The sequence below is a fragment of the Muscardinus avellanarius genome (genome assembly GCF_963383645.1).
Source record: "Muscardinus avellanarius genome assembly, chromosome: 18".
NCBI lineage: Eukaryota > Metazoa > Chordata > Mammalia > Rodentia > Gliridae > Muscardinus > Muscardinus avellanarius.
This window is the reverse complement of record NC_137804.1, coordinates 49,617,930-49,636,994: the sequence shown is the minus strand read 5'-3', so window position 1 is coordinate 49,636,994 and position 19,065 is coordinate 49,617,930.

The following is a 19,065-nucleotide window of genomic DNA, read 5'->3' as shown; positions in this document are numbered from 1 at the left end:
CATGAAAGAACTCACACTGGGGAGAAGCCCTATGTATGTAAGCAGTGTGGGAAAGGCTTTATTTCTTCCTCTTACCTTCAGATACATGAGAGAATTCACACTGGAGAGAAACCGTATGTGTGTAAGCAGTGTGGGAAAGGCTTTAGTTCTTCCAGTTACCTTCACAAACATGAGCAAAGTCACACTAGGGGGAAACCCTATGCATGTAAGCAGTGTGGGAAAGCCTACTCTAATTCTTCTTCTCTAAGAAGACATGAAAACTGTCACACTGGAGAGAAACCCTATATGTGTAAACATTGTGGGAAAGGCTTTAGTTTTTCCAGTTCCCTTCACAAACATGAGCGAATTCACTCTGGGGAGAAGCCCTATGTGTGTAAGCACTGTGGGAAAGCTTTTAATTCTTCCAGTAAACTTAAGGGGCATGAGCAAATTCACTCTGGGGAGAAGCCCTACGTATGTAAGCATTGTGAAAAAGCTTTTGGTTTATCTATTTACTTGAACAGACATAAAAGATCTCACACTGGAGAGAAGCCCTATGAATGTAAGCAATGTGGGGAAGCCTTTAGTTTATCTAGTTACTTGAGCAGACATAAAAGATCTCACACTGGAGAGAAGCCTTATGAATGTAAGCAATGTGGGAAAGCCTTTAGTTTATCTATTTACTTGAACAGACATAAAAGATCTCACACCGGAGAGAAGCCCTATGAATGTAAGCAATGTGGGAAAGCCTTTAGTACTTCGAGTTACCTTCATACACATGAGCGAATTCACTCTGGGGAGAAGCCCTATGAATGTAAGCAATGTGGGAAAGCCTTTAGTACTTCCAGTTACCTTCAGAAACATGAACGAATTCACTCTGGGGAGAAGCCCTATGTATGTAAGCAATGTGGGAAAGCCTTCATAGCATCCAGTCCTTTGATTAGACATCAAAGAACTCACACAGGAGAGTGACCCCAGATATATACTTTGGGGAGGCTTCACTATCATAGAAGAATGCATAGTTGAGAGTGTGACTGTCAAAGCTGGGGGAATGCTTGTAGAAGTCTTGGACCATTTCACAGACATGGAAGAACTCAGTATGGAGAAAATCCTTGAATAAAAGAAAGGGCAGAAGACTTCAGTCTCCCCATGTCCAGATGCACAGTGATTAAAACCTTGCAGTTGTGAAAAGTGCAAAACACTTGTCAGTTGTAACAAATATTTCCCATGTCCTTTTTAACTCAGTGGTACAACCCACTGGGTGTTATAAAAATACTGTCAATAAACAAAAATTATTTTGCAGTATATAAGAAGTAAGCTTTTTCTTTCTTTTCAGTTCTTCTGTGCTTGTTGAGCTGATTATAGATGACCATACCATGGCCTGTCCCAAAGCAGAGCCGGCATTTGAAAGGTTCAAACTGCTGCTTCCTACTCTTCTTCCCAGCCTGCTGTTTGGCCTCTTCTGGTTGAGCCCGTGGGTCAGCCCGGGAATGAAGGTGAGAAGAGGCCAACATTAACAACCTACCAAACCTTAACACTCAGCAGGCCACGGGCCTGGAGAGCTGAAGGAAGATAACCAGCATCCTCTCACAGAGATGCTACAAAGCACCGGTTGTTGGCCTGGCGCCTTAGCAACCAGAGAAGTAAGAGGAGATACGACACCCTATCACCAATGTAGTATTCCAGAGTCAGCAGCTGCTCATGTACTACCCCTCTTTCTGCCTCCAGTACCAGCCCTGCCCTGTGTCAGCACCTGCTTGTGTGTGGACATGGACCCTGGGGATGCTGCAGGCAGCTCTGCCTGGTGGGACTGACCATCACAAAGCTTGGTAAAGAGCAGGTGTCGCACATCACTTCTCCGGTGCCTAAATGATTAGGTTCATATTCTGGTGCCTTCAGGTTGGACGTGAGTCTGGGTCCTGAAATTTAACTTTGCACCACAGATATCTGGATACCTCTGTTTAATGTTGTTCCCGGCCGGGGGTGGTGGCACATGCTTGTAATCCCCGCACTTGGGAGGCTAGGACTGGAGCATCGCACGGGTTCGAAGCCAGCCTCGGCTACTTAGTGAGGCTTTGAGAAACTTAGTGAGACCCTGTTTCCAAATAAAATATAAAAATGGTCTTGGAGTATAGCCTGGAGGTAGAAAGCCTCTGGGTCCTACCCCCAGTAACACCCCCCAAAATGTTCCCGAATGTAAAATATTCTTCATACACACACACACATACACACACACTGTGTGTGTGTTTGTGTGTGTATGTGTATGTATATGTGTATGTATATGTATATATATGTATGTATATATATCTTTATATAACATATATATGTATATATAGACACACATACACATACACACACATATATATACACACATATATGTGTATATATATTTTAATTTTTGTAGTACTGAGGATGTATATTATATGTGTGTATATACACACACACATATATACATATATATATTTATTTATTTATTTATTTATTTTTCTTTTGCAGTACTGAGGATGGAACCCTGGGGCACTCTTCCTCTGAGCAACAACACAGCAATATTTCTCATTTTATTTATTTTTATTGGTGCTTTGCTTTTATAAATCATAGTTGGGTAAAAAGACTTGTGTAGACTTAAATGCACACATCACGCATCAGCCCCACCCCATCCTCTCCTCACTCTCTCCTTCCCTCCCACCCATGCTTGGTTTAGTGGTTGACTTCGATATGAATAAGTCCATCATGCCCTTTAAAGAGTTTCCTTCTCCCCCGTCCCATTCCCACAGTTAGGTTGCCTTATTTGCTCCTCTATACGATCTCCCTTTTCACCTGGAGCTTCTCCTATGACCCCTTTCACCCTAGCTTTCACATATTAGGAAAAGCATCCAATTCCTTACATGGCAGGGGGTGTAGCTCTGAGGTCGAAGGCCCCTTGGTTCCATTCCCAGACCCACAATAAATAAATATAATAAATAAATAAATAAATAAATAAATAAACAAGTAACTAAATAAATGAAAGAATTCATAGTTACTCCCCCCTTAAGCACAGAAGGAAGCACGGGTGCTTCCAGGTGGCTGCTCTTCCTTCTGTGCCTAAGCTCACACTGTTCCCTCTGCAGCAATGCTGTTCCCCATCGCCTGCACACCCCTTGTCCTTCAGTGTCCTCTGGGGAAAATGGCACCAATTCCATGAGTGTGGTCAGGTCCACACCTCCACTGCCCTGTTTTCTCATTCAACACAACAGGTGGATGACTGTGTTCTATCTCTCAGCTATACCCCATCTCTTTTTTTCCTTTTTTGGTAGTGCAGATTGAATCTATGGGCTTTCTGCCTCTGAGCTCCACCCCTAGTCCTATTTGATTACTTTGAAACAGGGTCTCACTAAGTTGTTGAGTCTGGACATGAATCTGTGCTTGTCCTGTCAGCTTACTAAGTACTGGGATTATAAGTAAGGGCCACCACACCTGACTAACCTCACCCAATTTATATTTTTATTTAGAAACTAGATCTATTCAGTCTTTGTTGGCCTGGCACAATTACTAAGCCTGGATCTGAACCTGTGATCCGCCTGTCTCAGCTTCCCAAGTACTGGGATTACAGGCAAGCACCGCTATATCTGGACTTAAGCTCATTGGATATAGACTCAGATTAGGGGCTGAGAGTCTGCAGTGACTAAGAACAAAGGGATTCCTTACCTTTCGCCTCTCCTAGATTGCTTTGGAAAGCTGCCCGTTTTCACATGTGACAGGGTCAGAGCTGTAATGAGGAAAGCTCAAGGGTCTACAGAGCTTAGTGTCTCAGCCTCCCAGGTACTGGGATTTCAGGCATGCACCATCATGCCCGGTTTACACACCACACTTCTGATCTGAACTGTTGGCTTGCAGGCCTACAACCAGGTCTCCACCCTTCCAGACACCACAAAGGTGTGGAACAGAGACACTGAGTTCTGACACTTCTGGAGCTGGTGTCTCGCACCACAGGTTTAAGGGCTCAGCCCCTCAAGGTGGCCCTGAGCATGGAGGAGGTTCATAAGCATGTGTGGAACTGCCAGGTCTCAGCTGAGGTCTCGATGTCATTTGTACACGTGAAGAAAATCTGAATTTTTTTTATGGTGGTACTGGGGTTTCGGGAAACCCTTGTAACTCTGGGCTACACTCCCAGACCTCCTTTATACTTTTTTATTTGGAAACAACGTCTCTTAAGCCAGCGCAGCTGGCTTCGAACCTGAGCGATCCTCCTGTCTCTGCCTCACAAGAAGGGAGATTACAAGCAGGTGCCAGTACACCTCGCTAATCTGAATCTTATAGGAAGATCCTTTAAGTAGTCTCCTGGAAAACAATGTTTATAAATGTTTGCATTTTTTTTTTAGTCCAGATGGTTAAGCTGACTCCAAGTTACATTTTAGGTGTTGAAGAAGGTAGAGTTTTCATACTGTGAGGAGGGGCTGCAGGGCTGGTGAGCTCCATGACTTCCTTCCTTTGTCCCAGAATCCTTACACAAAGACTGGGTCAAATATCAGAGGCCTGGAGGAAGGAGAGAAACTTAAGGGAAGCTCGCTTAACAGTGCGGAAGCAAGCTCATTCCAGCAGGGCTCCGTGTTCTTAGTCTGTGCCCAGCGGTGTCTCCATGGAACGCTGTTGGACTCTGAGCACATTCTTGGCCCCATATCCAGGAGGAAGATGCAGAAAGAGCCCACTAAGTCCAGAAAGAAGCAAGTTCTGCTCTGGAAAGCCCGGAGCTGCTCCAGTCTATACACAGCTGGGCGGGACTAGACTCGCAGCTGGGCGTGTTTGGGCCTGGGGAGGGAAGGAGGCCGGGAAGGGGCGGTGGCTTCTGCCATTTTGGCGCCTCTGACACCTGCTCAGATCTCTGCCTGGTCACTTGGGGGGGCGGAACTTGGATTCCTATCCAATCAGAGGCTCCAGGCATGGCGTGAGCTGTCCAATCAGGTGCGAGGGCGGCAGGGGCGGGGTGGCAACACCTCTTCCGGAGGTTCCTTTCTCCTCCATTTTTTGGCCTGAGTTTTGGCTGCGGTGAACATCCCTTTGGGCTTTAGTCTCAAAAGAAGCTCGGGCAGGACTGGGCGCAGGAGACTGGAGATGGTGAGGTGGGAACTGGGGCGGGGTGGGCGAATGAGATGGCGTCCGGCCTCCCCCAGCCCGGCCTCACTCTTTGTCCCTGGCGCCCTGTCTGTGGCGGGCGGAGGGCGGCATCTGGAGGGCCGCGGGTCCGTCCCTCCCGGGCGGACGATCCCCGAGGTGTCTGAGGGTCTGGAGCAGCGTCCTGGTCTCCAGCCTGTCCCTCAGCGGGGCCAGGAAATCCTGAAATATCCTGACCTGAACCTGCATCCCCAGACTTACCATGGGAGGGCCGCACGGGCACGTGGCTGGTGGAGTGAGGGGAGGCGGCGGCCTCTGCGCCATCAGAAGGAGAAGCCAGAAGTAAGGAAGAGGAGAGGAAGGCGACTTTAATTTTGGAAAATAAGAAAGTGAAAAGCGAGGGGGTGTAGCTTGGGGGTATAATGCCCTGGGTTGCATCTTCAATACCAAGGAAAAGAAAGAATAAAAATTTTTCTTTTCTTTTTGTGGTACTGGGGGTAGAAGGGTTTCCAGGAACCCCAATTCCACAAAAAGAAGACCAAAAAATGGGACTGGGGGTTTAGCTCTGAGGTAGAATTCCCCTGGGTTCCATCCCCAGTACTGCAGAAAAAGAAAAGCAATCCAAAATAGGGCTGAGGAGTCAGGCGTGGTGGCGCACGCTTGTAATCCCAGCATTTGGGAGGCTGATACCAGAGGATCGTGGTTTGCGGACAGCCTCAGCTACATAGTGAGGCCCTCTACAACTCAGTGAGACCCTGTTTCAAAATAAAGAATAAAAAAAATTGGGCAGGAAGTGTAGCTCAGAGGACAAAGCCTCTGTCTTTCATCCCAGAAGTGAAAAAAGGGGGGGGGCGGCTAGGGGTGTAGCTTAGAAGTAGAAATCCCTGGGTTCCATTCACAGTACCACACATATATAATAAATAAATTACAAGAGGTTAAATATTGATGGAATCAGCATAGAGGTGAATAAGTAGTCTTGATTTTGAGAGACTGTGTGATGCTGGGAATGGAATAAAGGGGTGTGTTACCTATTAGCTACACTCTCAGCCGTAACTTTTTTGTGTTTTTATATTTGTATAACTGAGATTGAACCTAGGGCATTCTACTTCTAAGCTATATTTTCGTGTGTGTGTGTGTGTGTGTGTGTGTGTGAGATACCAGGGATAAAACAGTGGTTTTCTGCATTTGAGGTACATTCCAAACCGTATATTTTGGGGAGGGGAAACAGGAGGTGGAACCCAGGCCATACACCTCTGTGCTACACCTAGCCCTATTTTTTTTTCATTTTGAAACAAGATCTCACTGAGTAGCAAAGGGCCTTACTGAGTAGTAGCTGAGGCTGTCCTTGAACGATGATTTTCCCCCAGCGTCACAAATGCCAGGATGACAAGCATGCGACACCAAGCCCAGCTCATGTGAACTTCTTATGAAGTTTGTAGAGATCTGGAGTAATGTGAATCTCACTCTTCATGCTAGCAATATGTCATTGTTTTAGGTGTTGGTGGCTTTTGAGGATGTGGCTGTGACCTTCACCAAGGAGGAGTGGGCTTTGCTGGATCCATCCCAGAAGAACCTTTACCGCGATGTGATGCAGGAAACCTTGAGGCACCTGGCCTGCGTAGGTAAGGGCGGCGTCGTTCCCTCCTTAGTCAATGGAGTGCACGTGGTTCTTGCTCATCAGCGCTGTGACATGATTTGAAATGTTGATGATTACCTTTTGGTAAATATACCAGGTGTCATCACATTGTTTATATTAAATATCTACCTAGAATTTAGTAATTTTTATGGATTGTTGTAAGAATTCATAATGATCCTTCTGGGTCTATATTTTAGACCGAGACCAGGAACAGCAGAACATTAAAGATGACTACAAGAGTTCCAGGAGGAATCTAAGGTAATGTTCACTCACTGAAGAAAGCAATGAGCCTGGTGTGGTGGTGGACAATTGTTTTTCTAGTATTTGGGTGGGTAGAGACAGAAGTATCCCAGGTTCAAGACGAGCCTCAGCAACTTAGTGAGTCCCTGTTTCTCAATAAAATATAAAAAGTTCTGTAAGCTGGGCGTGGTGGCACACCCTTGTAATTCCAGCATTCGAGAGGCTGAGACTGGAGGATCACGGTTTGCCAACAGCCTTAGCTATTTAGCAAAACCATCTTCAAATTAGTGAGGCCCTGTCTAAAAATAAGGAATAAAAAATAGAGCAGGGGTGTACCTTAGAGGTCGATTATCTCTGTGTTCCATCTGCAAACCTGCCAATAAAAGAATAAAAAATCTGTGGTTGTCCGTTGAAGGTGAATGTTCCTGGGTTCAACCCTGTAACCATATAAACATAAACAAAAGAGAGAGAGAGAGAGAGTGTGAGGGAGAGAGAGAGAGAATGGTAGCAGCATATATGGGCACATGAATGGAATCGCAGCATGCAGGCAGCTAAGACTGGAGGACAAGGTTCATGGACATCCTCAGCTAGTGAGGTCCGCTGCAAATCAATGAGACCCTGTTTCAAAATAAGAAATAAAGCCGGGCGTGGGGGTGCACGCTTGAGATCCTCGTGCTTGGGAGGCTGAGACTGCAAGATTGTGCAGGTTCAAAGCAGGCTTACTGGCTTAAGAGACCCTGTTTCAAAATAAAAATATAAAATATAGGTGTCTGGGAGTATAGCCTAGAGTTAGAAGGGTTTCGAGGAACCCCAGGACCACTAAAAAGAAAAGGGAATAAAATATAGGGCTGGTGGTGTAGCTCCTGCATCAAATGCCCCTGGGTTTGATCCTCTAAACCACGAGAAAAGGGGGGAGAAATGTAGAAAGGAATGAATCTCAAGATTCCTAAAGTAGAAGAGAATTAACAGTTAAGCAAACGATTCTATAACTACATCTGAAAATGGATTTAATCTCAGATATATCTAAAAATGCATACAGGATGGACTTTTCTAATTGTGAATCCAAAATCAAATATTTCACAATTAGAAACATCTCAAACATTAACATGGTAAGTTAAGTCCCATTTTTCTGATGACTAACTATAGAATCCTGGAGTCCCATGTACAGTATCATTATACACGTCAGGGTTTGGTCATAAGTTATAGATGATACAAAAATCAGATTTGAGATGGTTGTGGTGGCGCATGCTCATATTCCAGCATTTTGGCAGCTGAGAGAGGAGGTTTGTGGACAGCCTCAGCTGCTTAGGCCCTTTGCCATTCAGTGAGACCCTGTTTCTAAATAAAGAGTAAATAATATGGCTGGGGGCGTAGCTCAAAGGTAGAACGCCCCCTGAGTTTCATCTCTATAGCCAAACAAAAATATATAATTTTGTTTTTAGACTCTGACAAATTTTTGAGGTAGCTCATTATGTACGCATGTCAAAATTCAAAACAATTTAGTTGCTAACATTTTGCATATGGTTTAGTCAGCATACTCAAATGGTTGATTGGGAAAGAGTATTTTGAAACCCGATATGAGTCAGGTGTGGTAGTTCGTGTATATTATCTCAACTGCTTGCAAGTCTTGAGCAAGAGGAACTTGAGTTTTCTGCCAGCCTGGCAGCTTAAGGGAAGCCCTGTGTAAAACTCAATTTAAATGACCAGGAGGGGCCGAGATATAGCTCAGTGGCAAAGCACCTGCTTTGCAGTTGTGGCGCTCTGGGTTCGATCCTGGGATTCCAGAATTTGCCACCCTGCCAGGTAGTAGAATGGTTTTTTATCATGAATAAGGCCCTAGGTTACATCTCCAGTACCACAAAATGAAAAGATAGGCTAGAAAGAATTATTAAAAAGAGAAAGGCCTGATATAAATACTACTGGGGTTTTTTTGTTGTTGTTGTTTTTTTGGTGTGTGTGTGGTATTGGGGCAGACCCAGAGACTTTCTACCTCCGGGCTATACTCCCATACCCATTTTACATTTTATTTGGAAACAGGGTCTCACTAAGTTGCTGAGAGCCTCACTAAGTAGCTGAGGCTGGCTTCGAACCTACGTGATCCTCCTGTCTCAGTCTCCCAAGCACAGGGATTACAAGCGTGCGCCACCACGCCCGGCTGAAGTACTACTGTTTTGATAATAGCTCTCCTAGATCTCTCCTGTAGATCTTTCCTGCTAATAATGTTAAAAAAAATTCCTACACAACAGAAAACCAATGTCTCATGGAATAGCATTAAAAAACACATCACTAGCAATGAACTCTTTTTTTTTTTTTTACAGAAGTCAAGTGGTAGAAGGATTTGTGGAACCTAAACTTGGTAGTGAATGTGGAATACTCTTTGGCAGTTCTCCATTTCCTATGTTTAGGAAGAAAACTCCTCCTGGAGTGAAAGCAGTTGGAGGGCAGATGTGTGGAGAAGTTCTCCCTGGGCATTTATCCTTAAATGAGCCCCACAGAGCTCAGTCTGGACAGAAATCGTGTGTGAATTTAAAATATGGAAAGAAATCTGATAAACATAAGAAATGGGGGGAAACCTCCAGTTCTCCCAGGTGCTTTTTGAAGCCTGACGAAAATCACAATGGAGATAAACAGCATGAATGTAAGCACTGTGGGAAAGCCTTCAGTCGTTCCAGTCACCTCCAAATCCATGAAAGAGTTCACACTGGGGAGAAGCCCTATGTGTGTGAGCACTGTGGGAAAGCCTTCAGTTCTTCCAGTGACCTTCACATACATGAGCAAATTCACACTGGAGAGAAGCCCTACGTATGCAAGCAATGTGGGAAAGCCTATAGTTCTTCCACTTACCTTCAGAAACATGAGAGAATTCACTCTGGAGAGAAGCCCTATGTGTGTGAGCACTGTGGGAAAGCTTTTAGGCATTCCAGTAACCTCAAAATCCATGAAAGAGTTCACACTGGGGAGAAGCCCTATATGTGTGAACACTGTGGGAAAGCCTTCAGGCGGTCTTGTGACCTCCAAGTCCATGAAAGAGTTCACACTGGGGAGAAGCCCTACGTGTGTAAGAAGTGTGGAAAAGCCTTTATTTCTTTCACTTACCTTCAGAAACATGGGAGAATTCACTCTGGAGAGAAGCCCTATGTGTGTGAGCACTGTGGGAAAGCCTTCAGGCGGTCTTGTGACCTCCAAGTCCATGAAAGAGTTCACACTGGGGAGAAGCCCTATATGTGTGAACACTGTGGGAAAGCCTTCAGGCGGTCTTGTGACCTCCAAGTCCATGAAAGAGTTCACACTGGGGAGAAGCCCTACGTGTGTAAGCAGTGTGGAAAAGCCTTTATTTCTTTCACTTACCTTCAGAAACATGGGAGAATTCACTCTGGAGAGAAGCCCTATGTGTGTGAGCACTGTGGGAAAGCCTTCAGGCGGTCTTGTGACCTCCAAGTCCATGAAAGAGTTCACACTGGGGAGAAGCCCTACGTGTGTAAGCAGTGTGGAAAAGCCTTTATTTCTTCCACTTACCTTCAGAAACATGGGAGAATTCACTCTGGAGAGAAGCCCTATGTGTGTGAGCACTGTGGGAAAGCCTTCAGGCGGTCTTGTGACCTCCAAGTCCATGAAAGAGTTCACACTGGGGAGAAGCCCTACGTGTGTAAGCAGTGTGGAAAAGCCTTTATTTCTTCCACTTACCTTCAGAAACATGGGAGAATTCACTCTGGAGAGAAGCCCTATGTGTGTGAGCACTGTGGGAAAGCCTTCAGGCGGTCTTGTGACCTCCAAGTCCATGAAAGAGTTCACACTGGGGAGAAGCCCTACGTGTGTAAGCAGTGTGGAAAAGCCTTTATTTCTTCCACTTACCTTCAGAAACATGGGAGAATTCACTCTGGAGAGAAGCCCTATGTGTGTGAGCACTGTGGGAAAGCCTTCAGGTGGTCTTGTGACCTCCAAGTCCATGAAAGTGTTCGCACTGGGGAGAAGCCCTATGTGTGTGAGCACTGTGGGAAAGCCTTCAGTCGTTCCGGTCACCTCCAAGTCCATGAAAGAGTTCACACTGGGGAGAAGCCCTATGTGTGTAAACAGTGTGGGAAAGCCTTTAGCCATAACAGTCATCTTTACAGACATGAAAGATCTCACACTGGATATAAAACCTATGTGTGTAAGCAGTATGGGAAAGCCTTCTCTAATTCTTCTTATCTAAGAAGACATGAAAAGTGTAACACTGGAGAGAAACCCTATGTGTGTAAGCAGTGTGGGAAAGGCTTTATTTCTTCCAATTACCTTCACAAACATGAGCAAAGTCACACTAGTGCGAAGCCCTATGTATGTGACATATGTGGGAAAGCGTACGCTGATTCTTCTTCTCTAAGAAGACATGAAAAGTGTCACACTGGAGAGAAACCCTATGTGTGTAAACATTGTGGGAAAGGCTTTAGTTCTTCCAGTTCCCTTCACAAACATGAGCGAATTCACACTGCGGAGAAGCCCTATGTGTGTAAGCAATTTACTTAAACAGACATAAAAGATCTCACACTGGAAAGAAGCCCTGTGAATGTAAGCAATGTGGGAAAGCCTTTAGTACTTCCAGTTACATTCATACACATGAGCAAATTCACTCTGGGGAGAAGCCCTATGTGTGTAAGCAATGTGGGAAAGCCTTCATAGCATCCAGTCCTTTGATTAGACATCAAAGAACTCACACAGGAGAGTAACCCCAGATATACACTTTGGGGAGGCTTCACTATCATAGAAGAATGCATAGTTGAGAGTGTGACTATCAAAGCTGGGGGAATGCTTGTAGAAGTCTTGTACCATTTCACAGACATGGAAGAACTCAGTATGGAGAAAATCTTTGAATAAAGAAAAGGGCAGAAGACTTCAGTCACGCCATGTCTAGATGCACAGTGATTAAAACCTTGCAGTTGTGAAAAGTGCAAAACACTTCTCAGTTGTAACAAATATTTCCCATGTCCTTTTTAACTCAGTGGTACAACCCACTGGGTGTTATAAAAAAACAATGAAAATAAACAAAAAAAATTATTTTGCAGTATTAAAGAAGTAGGCTTTTTCTTTCTTTTCAGTTCTGTACTTGAGCTGATCATAGATGACCATACCATGGCCTGTCCCAAAGCAGAGCCAGCATTTGAAAGGTTCAAACAGCTGCTTCCTACTCTTCTTCCCAGCCTGCTGTTTGGCCTCTTCTTGTTGAGCCCGTGGGTCAGCCCGGGAATGAAGGTGAGAAGAGGCCAACACTAACAACCTTACAAACCTTAACACTCAGCAGGCCACGGGCCTAGAGAGCTGAAGGAAGATAACCAGCATCCTCTCACATAGATGCTACAAAGCACCGGCTGTTGGCCTGGCACCTTAGCAACAAGAGAAGTGAGAGGAGATACGACACCCTATCATCGATGCACATTTCCTGGGTCAGCAGCTGCTCATGTACCACCCCTGTTCCCACCTCCGGTACCAGCCGTGTTCTGTGTCAGCAGCTGCTCCTGTGTGGACATGGACCCTGGGGACGCTGCAGGCAGCTAGCTCTGCCTGGTGGGATTGACCATCACAAACCTTGGTAAAGAGCAGGTGTCGCACATCACTTCTCCGGTGCCTAAATGATTAGGTTCATTTTCTGGTGCCTTCAGGTTGGACGTGAGTCTGGGTCCTGAAATTTAACTTTGCACCACAGATATCTGGATACCTCTGTTTAATGTTGTTCCCGGCCGGGGATGGTGGCGCTCGCTTGTAATCCCCGCACTTGGGAGGCTAGGACAGGAGGATCGCACGGGTTCGAAGCCAGCCTCGGCTACTTAGTGAGGCTTTCAGAAAGTTACTGAGACCCTGTTTCCTAATAAAATATAAAAATGGTCTGGGAGTATAGCCTGGAGGTAGAAAGCCTCTGGGTCCTACCCCCAGTAACACCCCCCAAAATGTTCCCGAATGTAAAATATTCTTTATACACACACACACACACACACACACACACACACACACATATATGTGTTTGTGTGTATATATATGTGTATATATGTATATATATGTATGTATATATAATATCTTTATATATATAACATATATATGTATATATATACACTCACATACATACACACACATATATATACACATAGGTTCCCGAGATAGAAAGGGAGAAAGGGATCTGCAGCCTGAAACCCAGCTCTACCCTTGTATCTGGGCAAACATACCTTAGATAAGAGATCTTCTCTCTTGTGACCCTCTCTCATGTGCCCCTGCTATCTTCGGGAACATTTGTGTGCTTTGTCTAGGTGCTTTAATGTATAGAGGTTTAAATGTTAAGAATGTCAAGGCAGATGTAATAAGAATGACTTTGCAACATAATAGTATATAAGAAACCCCTTTTGCTGGACTCGGGGCCCATGTCAATTCTGCTGTGCCAGATGTGCTTTGGTCCAGGTTCGAACCAGTAATAAAGTGTGGCTTTGCAGACATAATTGGCTTTTTATTTTTATTTTTTTTAGTGGTACTGGTGATGGATCTCCGCCTCCCAAGCGCCAATACATCCGGCTGACATAATTGGCTTTGGACAATTATTCTCGCGTGGGCAGGTCACAACACACTGAGCACATTCTTGGCCACATTTCCAGGGGAAAGAAGCAGAAAGAGCCCCCGAAGTGCAAGAAGAAGCCGGCTCAGCTCTGGAAAGCCTGGATCTGCTCCTGCTTAGACACAAAGACCCCGCAGCTGTTTGGCTCTGGGCCTGGGGAGGGAAGGAGGCCCGGGCAGGGCTGTGCCTGCATCCATATTGGGGCCTCTGAGCCCAGCGCGGATCGCTTCCTGGTCACTTAATTCTGGGGGCGGAACTTGGTTCACTATCCAGTCAGAGGCTTCAGGCCCAGCGCGCGCTGTCCAATGAGGTGCGAGGGCGGCAGGGGCGGGGCGGCAAAGGCTCTCAAGAGTTTCCTTTCTCCTCCGCCATACTTCCCCAGAGTCTGGGTGCGGTGAACATCCCTGCGGGCTTCAGTCTCCTTCCCTGGGGCCGCTGCTGACGCTGGAAGAAGCCCGGAGAGGACTCGGGGCGGGAAGCCGGAGATGGTGAGGTGGGGACGGGGCGGGGTGGGGCGGTGAGATGGCGCCCGGCCTCCCCCAGCCCGGCCTCACCCTTTGTTCTGGGCTCCCTGGCTGTGGCGGGCGGTGGTCGGCGGGCTCATCCCTTTGGGTGGACGCGATCCCCGAGGTGTCTGAGGGTCTGGAGCAGCGTCCTGGTCTCCAGCCTGTCCCTCAGCGGGGCCAGGAAATCCTGAAATATCCCGACCTGAACCTGCATCCCCAGACTTATCATGGGAGGGCCGCACGGCACGTGGCTGGTGGAGTGAGGGGAGGCGGGGCCTCTGCGCCATCAGAGAGAGAAGCCAGAAGGAAGGAAGAGGAGAGGACACGACTTTAATATTGGAAAATAAAAAGTGAAAAGTGAGGGGGTGAAGCTTGGGGATATAATGCCCTGGGATCCATCTCCAGAACCAAGGAAAAGAATAAATTTGCGCTTGGGAGGCTGAGACAGGAGCACCATACAGGTTTGAAGTCAGCCTCAGCTACTTAGTGAGACCCTGTTTCTAAATAAAATATGAAATTGGTCTGGGTTAAAATCCGGATGTAGAAAGCCTCAGGGTTCCACCCCCAGTACCACAAAAAAAATAAATAAAGATAAATATTAAGAGCAGTGAATGGTGGTGCACGCGTGTAATACCTGCATATGGGAGGCTGAGAGAGGAGGATCGCGCTGGTTTTGAGCCAGCCTCGCTGGCATGAGAGAACCTGTTTCCAAATTTAAAAATATGTAATAGGTTTGGGAGTATAGCCGGAGGCAGAGGGTTTCCAGGAACCCAAGTAACACACAAAAAAGGAACAAAAAAAGGAACAACAACAACAAAAACACAGGACTGGGGGTGTATTTCTGAGGTGGAATGCCCCTGGGTTCCATCTCCAGTACTGCAAAAAAAAAAAAAAAAAAAAAAAAAGGAATAAAAAATAGGGCTGGGGAGCAAGCGTGGTCGCACACACTTGTAATTTCAGCATCTGGGTGGCTGAGACTGGAGGATCCCGGTTTGTGGACAGGCTCAGCTACTTAGTGAGGCCCTCTACAACTCAGTGAAACCTTGTTTCAAAACAAAGAATAAAAAAAAATGGGCAGGAGGTGTAATTCGGAGGTCGAATGCCTCTGGGTTCCATCCCCAGACCTGAAAAAAAAATTCAAAATTGGGCTGTGGGGGTAGCTTAGAAGTAGAATGCCCTGGGTTCCATTCACATTACCAGAAATATATAATAAAGAAATTTCAAGAGGATGAATTTTTGTGTCTGTGGGTATGTGGATGGAACCCAGAGGCATTTGACCCCCAAGCTACACCCCCTGCCCAATTTTTTATTCCTTATTTTGAAACAGTGTCGCACTAAGTTGCGGAAGGCCTCACTGTGTAGCTGAGGCTGTCTGTGAACTGCGATCCTCCAGTCTCCGCCTCCCAAATGCTGGGAGACAAGCGTGTGCCACCACGCCTGGCTTCAAGAGGATAAATATTGATGGAATCATCATAGAGGTGAATAAATAGGCTGTTTATAGTGAATGTGGGTGCTGGGAATGGGATAAAGGTATGTTCTACCTCTGAGCTACACCATCAGCTGTAATTTTTTTTGTTGTTGTTTTTATGTATTTATATAACTGAGATTGAGCCCAGGGCATTCTACTTGTAAGCTATATCCTCATCTTTATGTGTGTGTGTGTGATACCTGGCATAGAACCCAGGGTTATTCTACCTACAAGCTACATTCCAAGCCCTATTTTTGGGGGGTGTAGGACAGGGTGGAACCAAGGCCATTCTACCTCTCTGCTACACACTAGCCGTATTTTTTTTTACTTTGAACAAGATCTCAGTGAGTAGCAAAGGCCCTTGCTAAGTAGTAGCTGAGGCTGTCCTTGAAATATGATTCTCCCCCAGCGTCACAAATGCCAGGATTATAAGCATGAGACACCAAGCCCAGCTCATGTGAACTTCTTATGAAGTTTGTAGAAATCTGGAGTAATATGAATCTCACTCTTCATCCTAGCAATATATCATTTGTTTTAGGTGTTGTTGACTTTTGAGGATGTGGCTGTGATCTTCACCCGAGAGGAGTGGGCTTTGCTGGATCTATCCCAGAAGAACCTCTACCTAGATGTGATGCAGGAAACCTTGAGGCACCTGGTCTGTGTAGGTAAGGGTGGCATCGTTCCCTGCATTAGTGAATGGAGTACATGTGGTTCTTGGTCCCCAGTGCCGTGGCATGATTAGAAATATTGAAACATAAGCCGGGCGTGGTGGCGCTGTAATCTCAGCATTTGGGAGGCTGAGACCGGAGGATCGCGGTTCATGGACAGCCTCAGCTACTTAGTGAGGCCTTCTGCAACTCACTGAGACCCGGTTTCAAAATAAAGAATAAAAAATAAGGCAGGGGGGTGTAGCTCAGGGGTCAAATGAACCTGGGTTTCATCTCCAGACCCTCAAAAAAAAAATAATAAAATAAAAAGAAATATTGAAACATAAGCTGAGCGTGGTAGCGCTGTAATCTCAGCATTCGGGAGGCTGAGACTGGAGGATCGCGGTACGTGGACAGCCTCATCTACTTAGTGAGGTCCTCTGCAACTCAGTGACACCTGGTTTCAAAAATAAAAAATAGGGCAGGGGGTGTAGCTCAGAGGTTGAATGCCCCTGGGTTCCATCCTCAGACCTGCAGAGAAAAAAAAAAGAAGAAATATAGAAAATTTTGGTAAATAAAGCAGCCATCATCTCATTATTTATATCATGCACTCAGGCTAGAATTTAATATTTATGGATTGTTGTAATAATTCATAATGATCCTTCTGGGTCTACATTTTAGGCCATGACCGGGAAGAGCAGAACTTTAAAGATGGCTACAAGAGTTCCAGGAGGAATCTAAGGTAATATTCACTCACTGAAGAAAGCAGTGAGCCTGGTGTGGTGGTAGACATTTGTTTTCCTAGTATTTTTAGGGGTAGAGACAGGATCCCAGGTTCAAGAGCAGCCTCAGCAACTTAGTGAGTCCCTGTTTCTAAATAAAATATTAAATATTCCATGAGCCGGGCGTGGTGGTGCACCCTTGTGATTCCAGCATTGGAGAGGTTGAGATTGGAGGATCATGGTTTGCCAACATCCTTAGCTCTTTAGCGATGCCATCTGCAAATTTGTGAAGCCTTTCCTAAATATGAAGAAGAAAAACAAATAGAGCCGGGTGTGTAGCTTAGAGGTCGAATGCCTCTGGGTTCCATCTCCAAACCCGCCCCACCAAAAAATATTCTGTGGTTGTAGCTTGACGATGAATGTTCCTGGGTTCAATCCCTTTAACCACACAAACAACAACAACTAGAAAACAGAGAGAGAGAGGGGGGGGGAGGGAACGATAGCAGCATATACGGGCACATGAATGGAATCGCAGCATGCAGGAGGCTAAGCCTGGAGGACAAGGTTCATGGACATCCTCAGCTAGTGAGGTCCGCTGCAACTCAGTGAGACCCTGTTTCAAAATAAGGAGTAAAGCCGGGCGTGGGGGTGCACCCTTGTGATCCCCATGTTGGGGAGGCGAAGACAGCAGGATCACACAGGTGTGAAGCCAGGCTCGCTGGCTTCAGAGAACCTGTTTCTAAATAAAAATATAAAAAGTAGGTGTTTGGAAGTTTAGCCTGGAGGTAGAAGTGTTTCCAGGTACCCCAGTACCACCAGAGAAAAGGAATAATATATAGGGCTGGGGTGTAGCTCCTGGGTCAAATGCCCCTGTGTTCGATCCTCAAAACCGTAAAAAAATTAAATAAATACATAAATAAATAAATAAAAGGAGACATGTAGAAAGGAATGAATCTCCAGAATCCTAAAGTAGAAGAAAACTAAGAGTTAAACAAATGATTCTATAACTAAAACTTAAAATGGATTTAATCTCAGATATATCTAAAAATGCATACAGGTTGAACTTGTCTAATTGTGAATCCAAATTCAGAAATATTTCAACATTAGAAACATCTCAAAACCTACACGATAAGTTAAGTCCCGTTTTTCTGATGACTAACTATAGAAACCTGGAGTCCCATGTACAATATCATTATACATGTCAGGGTTCGGCCATAAGGTATAGATGATTCCAAAATAAGTTTTGAGATGGGTGTGGTGGCGCATGCTTATATTCCAGCATTTTGGCAGCTGAGAGAGGAGGTTTGTGGACAGCCTCACCTGCTTAGGCCCTTGCAACTCAGTGAGACCCTGTTTCTAATTAAAGAGTAAAGCCGGGCGTGGTGGCGCACACTTATAATCCCAGCATTCGGGAGCCTTAGAACTAGAGGATCACGGTTCACAGACAGCCGCAGCTACTTAGTGAGGTGCTCTGCAACTCAGTGAGACCCGGTTTCAAAATAAAGAATAAAAAATAGGGCAGGGGGTGTAGATCAGAGGTAAAATTCCCCTGGGTTCCATCCCTAGACCCACAAAAAAAAAAAAAAAGAAAAGGAAAGGAAAGAATAAATTAATAAATAAATAAGAGTAAATAATATGGTTGGGGGTGTGGTGTGAAGCTCGAAGGTAGAATGCCCCTGGTTATAACCCTGGTTATAGGGTTTCATCTCTATAACCAAAGAAAAGTAAATAATTTGGTTTTTAGACTAGGAAAAATTTTTGAGGTAGGTCGTTATGTACGCATTTCAAACAATTTAGTTGCTAACATTTTGCATATGGCTTAATCAGCATAGTCAAATAGTTGATTGGGAAAGAGTATTATGAAACCCAATATGAATCAGGTGTGATAGCTCATGTATAATATCTCAAATGCCTTGAAGGCTTGAGCAGGAGGAATGTGAGTTTTCTGCAAGCCTGCCAGCTTAAGGGAAACCCTGTCTAAAACTCAATTTAAATGACCAGGAAGGTGGAGCCAGCATGTAATCCCAGTACTAGGGAGGCTGCAACAGGAAGTTCACACACTTGAAAGCAGCCTTGGCTATGGCGAGGCTCAGAGAGTCCTGGTTGAAACATCAACCCTTTTTCAAAATAATAGGGCTGAGCTGGGCGTGGTGGAGGCTGAGACAGGAGGATCGCACAGGTTCGAAGCCAGCCTCTGCTACTTAGTGA